Genomic DNA, 10977 nt, shown 5'->3' with positions numbered 1-10977 from the left:
GTACAGGGTTTGAATGGCGCGAGGGTGAATAAACGATGAGATTTTAATCCTTTAATATTTCTTTCTCTTTAAAAAGCATTACAAAAATAACGATGTGTATTAGGTCAGCTTTGATACCCACAGACATGAACTGAACAGAATGAGATAGGGTCGCTCATTTAATAGATTCCAACACAAAACAGACAAAACTACAAATTTTTGCAAAATCTATCCTATGGTATTAGATTAGATTAAACTTTATTGTCATTACACATATACAAGTACAGTGTAACGAAATGTAGTTTAGGTCTAACCAGAAGTGCGATTAGCAAGTGCAGGATATACAGTGAATAAACACAGAATACAATATAAGGAAAATATTAAACAGTGGGCACGGACTATGAAAGCATTTTACAGTAGGTATGTTCTATGAAAATATGTACTATGAACAATATATACAGATGGCTATATACTATGAACATTAATGTACAGGTGGCTATGAACACATAATAAACAATAGTGCAAGTGACTTAAGTGTGCATAAATGGGATTATTATTTATATAGAAATCCACTCAAAACGCTAAAAAAATAAACCGATGCTTGGCTTAAAATAAACATGTGATATCACAGAGAGAATATCATTTAGACTGCTTCACAATTGGTTTAGGTCACTTTGCCAGACGTGTTTTACAGAAGACAGACGCGGTCTCTCCCCCTCATGAATATTCCAATATAGCCCCGCCCACCATGCGCAGAGACTGTTGCAGGGCGCCATAAGAACGCGCACGGCTTCTTCAACTAATATCGCGTTGCCACAGTTTGTACATACAGGTCCATCTGCCCGCGGCCGCCTCAGGACCACGCTCGCGAATCGCGCAAAACAAATCGACATCACTCGTTACACTGATAACCGGGAGTTACGAGTATCGGGATCGGACGAGAAAACAGGAGAGCACGACGGGGTTAGGTGTTCCTATCTCCAGCGGTTATACGGACATCACCGCAGCAGACCCGAGAGGAAACAACGGGTAGGTCTCATCGTACGATGACTATAAGATATATCGTCCGTATTCGCGTGAAACCACGCGTCGTTTTCGATCCGTTCATCCCGCGAATCAATGAAGCAGAACATCACCACGCGGTATTTATCGTCCGCTGGTCAAATACAAGAGACTTTGCTTCAGCTGTCCTCCTTTAAAATCAACGTTTCTCTGTGTGTTTATACGCATGTCTGATTATCTAATCGGAAACGCTATTGCATTTGGCGACGTACAGCGTTTATCAGACGCATGGCACGTATGGTGCGTTACACTTTGCGCATCACTGTTATTATTTGCGAATGTAGTGTACACATCTCAGTGACCTTTCAAGTTCGCCTGGTTCGTAATTTCCTGATACGATGTTCGATTTGCTGAGACTGCGGTGGCTTGAACCTTAGAGGTATTGGAAACTGTCCTTCTGTGCATCCATTATTATTTCATGCATTCGTGCAGTTATTGCGTACGCATGCATAATCTATGCGGGTAAGCAGATCTCTCTATATCTGCGGAGCGGGTAATTCAAAGCAAAACTGCGCACGAAGAGCATGTTGGGATTGCCATATCTTTTAGATCACCCGCTTACCACCCGCTTTCAGCGAGTGTGACTGCAGGTAGCTAACCTTTGATCTTTTGCCATCGAATTTGCTTAACATTACTATTAGACCAGATGGAGAGGTTGGATTGGTTGGGCCGTGTTGGGTGTTTTGTTTCCCAAGCGGCTATCACTTCTCCAAATGTCATTTTCTGGATGTAACCAACACACCGGATAATTAATTGGTTCATGATTGGCTGTCTTTCTCTCCTGTTTGAATAAAAACGCGTGTGGTCAGGCTTACAGTCATGTTCTCATGAGCGATTAGTATTCCTAATGTTAATTTCAACTTGATTGTCCGTCTATAATAGCAGCTGTGAAGTGATTTGGGATTTCCCAGCGCCGTCTGGGTTTCGGGAGATCTTGCGGAGGAAATGATCTCCGCTGAGCACACGTGAGACATTTCCTCTCTGGTCTGGGGGGCATCAGTGAGAAAATCACCAGATCGTAATTAAACGCTGCAAATTGATTCAACGGCTGGTCGTCCGGGCGCGTGTATGAGAAAGATGAATAGACCCGTCGGTGCTTAACCAAACACCGGTTAAGTAGGAGAACTTCTGCTCTTGTTTTAAGAGGAGACGTATTGGACATGGGTATATTTTCTTATTTCATTTCCATCGCAGAACATGTGAAATTCAATTCAGGGGCGGTCAGAGAGCGCGAAGGGCCGGCGAGCACTAATAGATTTGACACTGTTTAAATTGGTTTTCCCAAAGTTAATTTTTGAAGGTGTTGCTTTGACCCCGAATGTGAAATAGCGTCGCTCTCTTCAGATGAAGTCTTAGAGCTGTGTCTATTTTTAAACCTGCTTTCTTCTACGCAACTGAAGGATGCCGTGAAGTTCTGGCAACCGTCGAAACACGGGACTCGCTGAGTTTGATCTGGAATTCGTTTTTACGTTCCATGTGGCTCCAAGAAATATATTGGATAATTTCATCAACGGGTCACGTATCTATTTATACCATTGGCATCATTTAATAACAGCATCCAGCATCATCCACTGGTTATTTGAGTATCGGATTTGAGGTCCCGTTGCCAAGGCAACAGGTCACCACAAACCCGAGCGTGCCAGGTGTTGCTTTTTAACATTCGTCCCTTTGAAGCTTCCGCACCCCTATGGGGATCTTTTATAGGGTCTGTTTTCTTCCTTTCCGTTGCGCTCGCCCAGGCCCACATTGTCCGTCTCTGCTTGCCATATGAGCATAAGCCAGACTGTTGGTTGGGTGCGGGTCAGTCAGTGTTTGTGCGCCTACTGCTAATGCCCTCTGTGCATTTGATCAATTAGCTATGTGAAGTCTGTGAAATAGTAGGCGGAGACTTCGAAGAAGGGGCTGCGTTTGGTCTCTTCAGACCGGGGTCACCTTAATTATGCGAGAAGCAGCAGATGCAGGGCAGCTTAGTGTGGCGTGCAGCTGCGGAGACCCACGGTGATTTAAACACATCGCCTTGCCTCATCTACCGCCACGCTTCATAGTTCAGCGCCCCATGACGTGTTCATTTTTGCCCTTTCAGTGTGGGATCTGTTCATAAAAATTACATCTTGGTGCTTAATGTTTCAGTCGCCACTATGTCCAAGCCGTACAAAAGATGCTGAAACAGACCTGTCAGATACCAGACATCTCTTTCCCTTATGAAAATTAACCACGGTTTAGTTATAGTAAAAGTGTAGTAGCCATCTAGTTGCTATGTTTTGGGGATTCTTTTGGTTCATTTACAGCGATTGAACCCCAAACCCCATTGCTGTCTAAGCGAACATGACTTTTATTTTCTTATTTCACTCATGCAATCTCGTGGAAAGGGTTTAATGAACCTGTTTTTCAGTGGCGTTCAGCACTATCTGATGTTAATTTGGAACAGTGACTGAGGATGTCTGGTCCATCAAACACGCATCGGGACCTGCAGAATCCACGTTTGTTTTGGCCCTCTGCCATGCCATTGTCCTCCGTCGGTTCATCCCAGCATTCAGGCTGGCGCTGTTGAATGTGTTCCATGGAGACCGGGCGCAAGAGAGTATTCATTAAGGAAACACCTAGATTATTTTGTTCCCATTTCATACCCAAGGCACTTCCTGCTGTCTCCCCTAGCGGGTGGTTTGTGCTGGTGGCGGAAGATAAACCCCAGTGCGTTGCTATTGTTGAGATTTCAGGGCGACTTGGGTTTAAACTGTCCTTGATTTGTAAAAATCCATATGAAAGAATGAGCTCTTTGTGTAATGGGTTTCTTGCTTAACGGTGGAGCTTTTCACACCTCCGTGTGCAGCCATAGGCACCATCCAAACCCATAAAAGTTGTTGCAGGAATACATAAGCAAGGTGTAAATTTAAGCCGAAGTGACTCAAATGCTTTCATTGCCCGCATATGACTGAAGAAAAGTAGCCTTGGTTCAGAGTAAAATGTAATAGCAGCGTGTTGCCCTAATAGGTTTCCATTTTCAAACCTTTTTGCTACAGATTCATCATTATGAGTAGACATTTACCTAAAAAATGAAAATGTGGACTTTAATAATGTATTGTTGCCCAGAAGCAAGAGCTGGTTTTTAGTTCACAAGGGAACTAGTGTGGGTACAAGTACCTTTAACTGAAGCCACATTATTGGTCTGATATATTTGCTTAAAGAGTCAGATTTGCAGGCTTGACTATCTTTGTTTGCTTAGAATCGACACCCTGCAGTTCCCACACATATTTGACCTGTCAAATAAAACCTTTTAATTGTTGAGTGCACTTGAGTGCAATCGTTGAGTCAATTTTACCTTAGTTTGTCCTATATACTATTGTATCCAAATCACTTTCACTAGACCGTTGCAAAGCATTTATTAAGCCAAATTTGAACTTGAATATCCTGTTTGAGCACCACATCTCAACAAGCACCATTCAAAAATTGTCACAGTGCCTTACGTCTTTTTGCTGCGACGAAACCTTTAATAATCCAGACGTGATGTACACCTCAGAGAATGGATCATTTAGCATCCGCACATCACCGCTAATGTTTGAGACAGAGTTATGCCCCTGTGAAGACCAGGACCACGGTACTGTCACCTCCGATGGATGGTGTGATCAGAGCCCTCTGATTCGATATGATGGCTCTTTGACTCAGTTTCCTCTCTTTGTTTTGCACGCACCATCTCCCTCTTGGCATGGTGTTGCATCGAGTGTGCGCCTGTGTGCTTCTCGCGCACCGCAGCAGCGTTGTGTGTTGGAAAATCTGCAGGATTCACCTCTGATCTGACAGGCTTTCACTGTGAATGAAACCAACCACCCAAAGAAGCTTTGTGCAGTGTGAAGTCTATTATAACTTCGACTCGGAGCTCCAGCTGTTTTTTTGCTCTGCATGAGAGTTATTTTTATAGCCATACTGTGGGGGTTGTGATATACAGTAGCTTAAAGATTATGTCTGTTTGCACCTATACGCTGAAAGTTTCCATGGTATTTTGCAAGTTAAATTGCAGCTAACAATACTGTCTTTACAATTCTGTGAAATCTGCAGGTCAATTGCATATATTTTTTTAGACAGTCATATAATAAGTGCTGCGTATACAATGTTATTACAATTCTACAATCATTTACTCGCCCTGTTGTTTAAATTAATTCTTAAATAAAGGATAAGAATAAAAGTAAATAAGACGGTTTTCATTTCATTTAATCTCAAAATATATTTTGTGTTCTGCAGAAGAAAGAAAGTCAAACAGGAGTGGAGTGACATTCATTTTTTTATTTCTTGTGTGAACTATCCCTACATACTTAAATAACACTTACAGTAGTATTAAATATACAGTATAATATAGCATAAATGATGTCATACCTGGATGCTATCGTGCATTCGCTGACTGTGCGTTTCATTTTTGCTGACTTGTGTGACTCAGGCTGTTGGTCAAACAAAGGCCGTCGTCCATCCAATGATGAAAAATTCATTGCTGTTTGTTCTTTGTTTGGACCACGGCTCCACAATCAGCCATTGAGACAAGAAGTAAATAAAGCAGAACAGAAAGGAGACGCGGAGGGTTTTCAAACATGTACGCTGTAAATCGGTGCTGGCCTGTTGTGTCAGACACTCAGAGTCATTGTTGAGGCAGATGTCTGTCCATTGACCTTTGACCCCTTCTGCAGGAGGACACAGTAACTGCCCTGTGCTGAAGCGGTGGGGAGAGGCTGTTAAACCGTTGCCTGTTTTGCATTTTATGACTTTTGTGATGTGGGTTTGTTTCGGTTAATATGCAGATTGTGCATGACATGTTTCAAGATTATTGGTCACAAAAACCCAAGCGAAACTTTGATGGTTATGCATTTCTTACACCGAAGCCTTGCTTGGTTAGAAAAAAAAGAAATAAAAGCTTGATTTAATGTTTATTGTAGTGATCATAACCTTCAGACATGACCTTCCTTCTCTCCCAGAAGGCATGAGTGTTATTGTTTTCGAAATAAGACCCCCTCACCTCTTCCTTGTCCAACTAATGCCTAATGAAGGAACAGCACTTTGGATGCTAGGAGAAATGATGACGGCCACTAAGTATGTTCCACGCAACACCAGAAAGGTTTTCTTTATTAAAGAGCCAAAAGTGTTACACTATCTCTTTTACCGTAAGACATCTGTTTCCTCTGAAGATAATCTTAGGTTTACATGATCCTCGAACGGACAGCTGTTTCACTGTGTGAGCGTGAACAGGCTGATTTATGGCTTTCTTGTACACATCTCCGTTGGGAAATGGCCAGACGAGGTACTTTATATCATCACCATGTGTATAACAATGGGTGATAAGCTAACAGGGTTGTCACTGTTTGCACGAAGAGAGTTTGGCTTTGCGAAACTCTTCTAGCCCAAATGCTTTGGATAATGAAGTTATGCTAGAAAGCTATGATGGGAGCTTTTATCGTACGATTCAGGCATCTGAAGCCTGGATTAAAATGTTTGAATTGAATTGCATGGATATTATGGGTCTCAAATGTGCTGCCTTAAAGGGAAAGTTCACCCGAAAATTCTGTCATCATTTACTTACCCTCAAGCTGTTCCAAGTTGGGCGTTGCCTTTGCTCCGCTCATGTTTAATGTTCTCGGTTGTGCTGATGCTCCGCCCCTTCCTGCAGTGCTGGAGCAGCTTGTGCTGTTTATTATGGTGCGGAATGAAGAACCAGACCCTCCGTGTCCTCATTCTGTCTCCTTCGGTGGGAGAGAGACTAATCAGCCTCTTCTGCTCCGAAACCACAGGCCTGCCGGAGATAAGCAAGGGTGCTCCGTGATACGGCATTGTGCCAATGGTTTGTGCGTTTGAGATTAGATGATGATTCTCTTTCATGGTGGGGAGAGAGAGAAAGTGAATGAACGCTCTTGTCAGGGCTGTAGTCTTACTGTACATTTTTACTAGTAGCACTCATAAAGCTCCCTTCACAACGTTGATGTTTCAGGGAACACCGTCAGAAATTCACAGGCAAAAAATAAAAAAGTTTAAATTAGATATTATTTTAAAATAAAAAAGAATTGTAGTAAAGCCCTTTTAGCCACACATTTACTGTGGTCTTCTGTGAAGATTGATCAACCGATGCCGATAATAAAAAATATCGCAATATCGGCAATATATATTTCCAGTGGCCAATAATAACTAAAAAATAACAATAATCAATCTGATCTTATTTAATTAATTTCGTATTTAGTATACTAAGTGGATCGTACAAAAACGTACAAATTAAATTGTACGAATTCATACAAATTAAACACCTCGTAAAACAGTTACGAATGCATTATTTTTAAGCTACTAAAAATCATAAGTTGGTTAACCAAATGTTCTATTATGGGCAAATCATTTTTACTATCTTTGTTACAAAGATATTTTGTTTATTACAGAAATGCACACATTAATTTGTTATGTGTTGTCCCAGGTGGACATTTATAAAAAAATGCATTAGCTTGACCATTATATTTAAATTACTAAAAAATGTACGCGGGGCAGATGAAAAAAACGTTTTAAACATCTTTGTTACAAAGAACTTTTGTTGTTAAAAAACACACAATATGGTGTTTGAGGTCAAATGTGGACATTTATCAAAATATAACCACGGAAAATGCGGCTCGTCCAATTGGAATCTACAGGCGAAATTTCTGATGCCTGTTTAACCGTATATTTAATAGTTTCTACGTTCAAATGGCAGTTTTACAGGAGTCTTGCTGTCCCTCATAGGAACTGGTGGATTCCTGCACTCCGTTGGATTATTAATGAGTGTCTAACTGAGAAGGAGAAAACGCAACCCCGAGAGCAGACCACGCGTGCATTCAGTGAGAAATGAGGGAGTGGCGGAGAGTACAGGAAACACTAAGAGACAAGTGCGAGATCAAGAGAGGAGGAATAGGAATGAACGATTGGAAAGGAAAAAATCAGTGTATCGCTATTTGAGAGGTAAAGAGAATGATTGAACGTGCTGCAAAGCCGATAAAATGGTATGTGGTGAAATGCTAAAAATAGTTCACTGGGAACACAGCGTGTATGCTGGATAGTCAACGATTAAAATGCCCCATAGGCAGCGGCAGGTGACGACGGAGACTATGGAAATAAGCTGGTGATAAAACACACTCGTGTGTGTGTGTGTGTGTTTTAGGGCGTGCCGCTGTGCCTGGGAGGTGGTGGAGAGTAAAAAAATGGCTGTACGTTGTGTACACAAGCTTCAATAAATGTTTCTGGCTGCCTTTGTTAGCTCGCACAAAGGAAACTCGGCTTACCTCATGGATGAACCTGAAACATTTATGAGTTCTCATAACCGACGCAACATAGTTGTTTAGATTCTTGTTGTGGATTAATGCTTTTGAATTCAATGCCCTCAAGAATCCCGTCAAAATGTGTCCGGTACGATCCGTCTGCAAGGCTACGAAAAGACGTTCAAACTCCATGTTTATGGTTTAGAAGATGTGGCAAAACATTTTCAAAATTGACTACATTGTAAGAAATTTCCACCTATTTAGACCTTATAAAGTTTGTTTAAAAGCTGCCTTACATTTTTAAATTAAATCAAATTGGAAGTCTTCCCGACTGCGAGTGGAGGTTTATTGTTCTCCATTTTTTTTAGCTGAAGTTAGCCCCACCAGAGGGACACGTCATGTCAACGATGTCCTTCGCTTAACGGTCTTTAGATGTGGGGCGGGGCATTTCAACTTTAAAGAGACATGAAAACCAGCCCATGAACATAATATAAGATATTGTAAACAATTAATTCACATAATGTACCATATCCATTGCATTAATTTAATCACATTTATCATTATCCTTTTTACTCATATACAAATATCTGAGGGACCCCTTAGTCTATTTTTTAATTCATATGGGGTCCCTAATGCCTTATGGGGGGGTCCCATATCCCCACAGCCCCCCTTCAATTCGAGCACTGGTTGAAACACTGCGAGAGCAGAGAGCTCTGTCCGCTTTCAAATCATGCCGGTTTCGCGTGTATGAGTGAATGTGTTGCACAGTTTAACATGCTACATGCTTTCATGGATTTGTGTTGCCCTGAGTTTATTTCAGGTGCATTGAACAGTTATCGCTGTTTGAGAAAAACTATCGTCACTTAACTATACAAGCGTCTATTGTGGGAACGTCTTCACGACAACCCATCAAAATAAAACACGCCTAAACGGTCAAATGAAAAGAATGCTGTAGTGTTCTTATCTGATATAGCAAATTGTGGTATTCTTATTGTAAATTGATAAATTGTAGTACACTTTAATATTTACTATAGTGAGGTTAAAAAAAAGGAATTTGACTGCAGATTTCTATAGGCCTAGTAAATGCTAGTACAGGCTACTACAGTATTTTATTTGGACAAATATATTACTGTTGTAGAGTAAAAGATGGACAACACGGAACAATAAAAGAATGGGTAAAGAAAAAATGATATGGCCCTAATTGATCCATTTGTTTATAACATTCATGTCCTTTTTCATTACCCGTGCTTTTATGCGATGACCTGCATTTGTGGTTTTTAAAGATGATAACAGATGTTTTATACTTTTGCTACATGTATGCTTGTTTGGCCTGTGCTACAAAAATTGTTACATGTATGTATGTTTGTGTAATATGCCTTTGGCTAGCCTAATGTTGAGACTTTTGACGTAGTTTTTCTTATTTAACACATTTATTTTCTTCTTCTGATGTTATCGAGCATGATGGGTTCCTGTGACAGTGTAGTGAGCTGATGACAATATTAAATCCACAAACTTACTTCATTTTTTCTTCTTTATGTCTCTCTATTTATCCGTGCCTGACAGTGTTGCTGTGAGGTTGTCACACCGATTTAACGTTGACGACGAGTGACTATGCAGTGCGAGTAAATTATGACAGAATTTTTCTTTTTGGTCGAACTGTGTCTTAACTTGCACACTATGAATGATGCTATGCGATCACAGGGATGAGAACAGAAGGAAGGAAAGTGAAAAACAAAGAGGGGCACACAGGAAGACAAACAGAGAGCGAGAGAGAGAGTTAGAGGCACAGTTGTTAATGGCCACCTTCAGGCTCTCATACACATTGGTCTAATAAAGCTGAAATGCGCTTCATAGAGCAATGTGTGTATATGTGTTGTGTTTGCGCGTGCCTCTCTTTGCCTTTGTGTTTGTTTGTGTGTGCGTGTATATTTAAACTACGTGCCAGACCTGAAGATTCTTACTTGGGCTCTCCAGCATGAGCCCCAAGGGCTGATAACATCTGGACCGGCTCAAATCATCACCATCCTCCCCCACTAGCACCGACTCTAGCCTGTGGAATTCATCTCTGTGCCATGGGGGGAACATTTAACGTTTAAGACCGCAAGGGAATCAAAGCACAGTGGAGCATGATAGGGAACCCCATTTTGGCCACTTTTGAAGTGGTAATTGTGTCTCTAGCCGCTGTAGTGTGGTTAAAAGAAGTCAATGGGCATTTCCACATCTTCTATAGTACTGTCATTTCTGGGTCCTACTTGAGCATGGAGAGATCAAAGACGCATTTAAATTGGCCTCTTTGTCGCCATCTCAGTTTGTAATTGCTACTGCAGGTGATGTGTGTCTGATGTTTTGAGTCGTGGCCTGTGACGGTGCACTGGTGAGACTCTTCACTGCACATCAGTAGCGCATAATATACACAGATAACATGGCAGATGATACAATACGAGACAAATAAGAACATAAACCGACCCAAATAGTGCAAATGGAGGCAGTGTTTTGATATTATTTCGGGTGATGGGTCATTTCAATACCTGCCGTTTGGCCGGGGTCTCCAGTTTTGTTATCTCTCATGGAAACTCCCGTAATGTGAACCATACAGAAGATCCCCGGACACGGGTCTTAAATGCTGACAAATCCGGTCATAAATCATTGTACATCATACAACTATATATACTTTATGCAAAGCCTTGCC

General features: G+C 41.3%; 1 protein-coding gene across 1 annotated transcript in view; it reads left to right on the top strand.

Annotated features, from left to right (window-relative positions):
* The first annotated feature begins 740 nt into the window (after positions 1–740).
* Positions 741–10977, top strand: part of tanc2a (tetratricopeptide repeat, ankyrin repeat and coiled-coil containing 2a) — a 104967-nt gene continuing 94730 nt past the window's right edge. Inside the window, exon 1 of the mRNA XM_079456585.1 lies at positions 741–1008. The gene's annotated coding sequence lies outside the window, so the exon portion shown is untranslated. The remainder of the gene's footprint in view (positions 1009–10977) is intronic.

Source organism: Barbatula barbatula (assembly GCF_947034865.1).
Source record: "Barbatula barbatula genome assembly, chromosome: 5".
NCBI lineage: Eukaryota > Metazoa > Chordata > Actinopteri > Cypriniformes > Nemacheilidae > Barbatula > Barbatula barbatula.
This window is presented reverse-complemented; position numbering and strand designations above follow the sequence as displayed.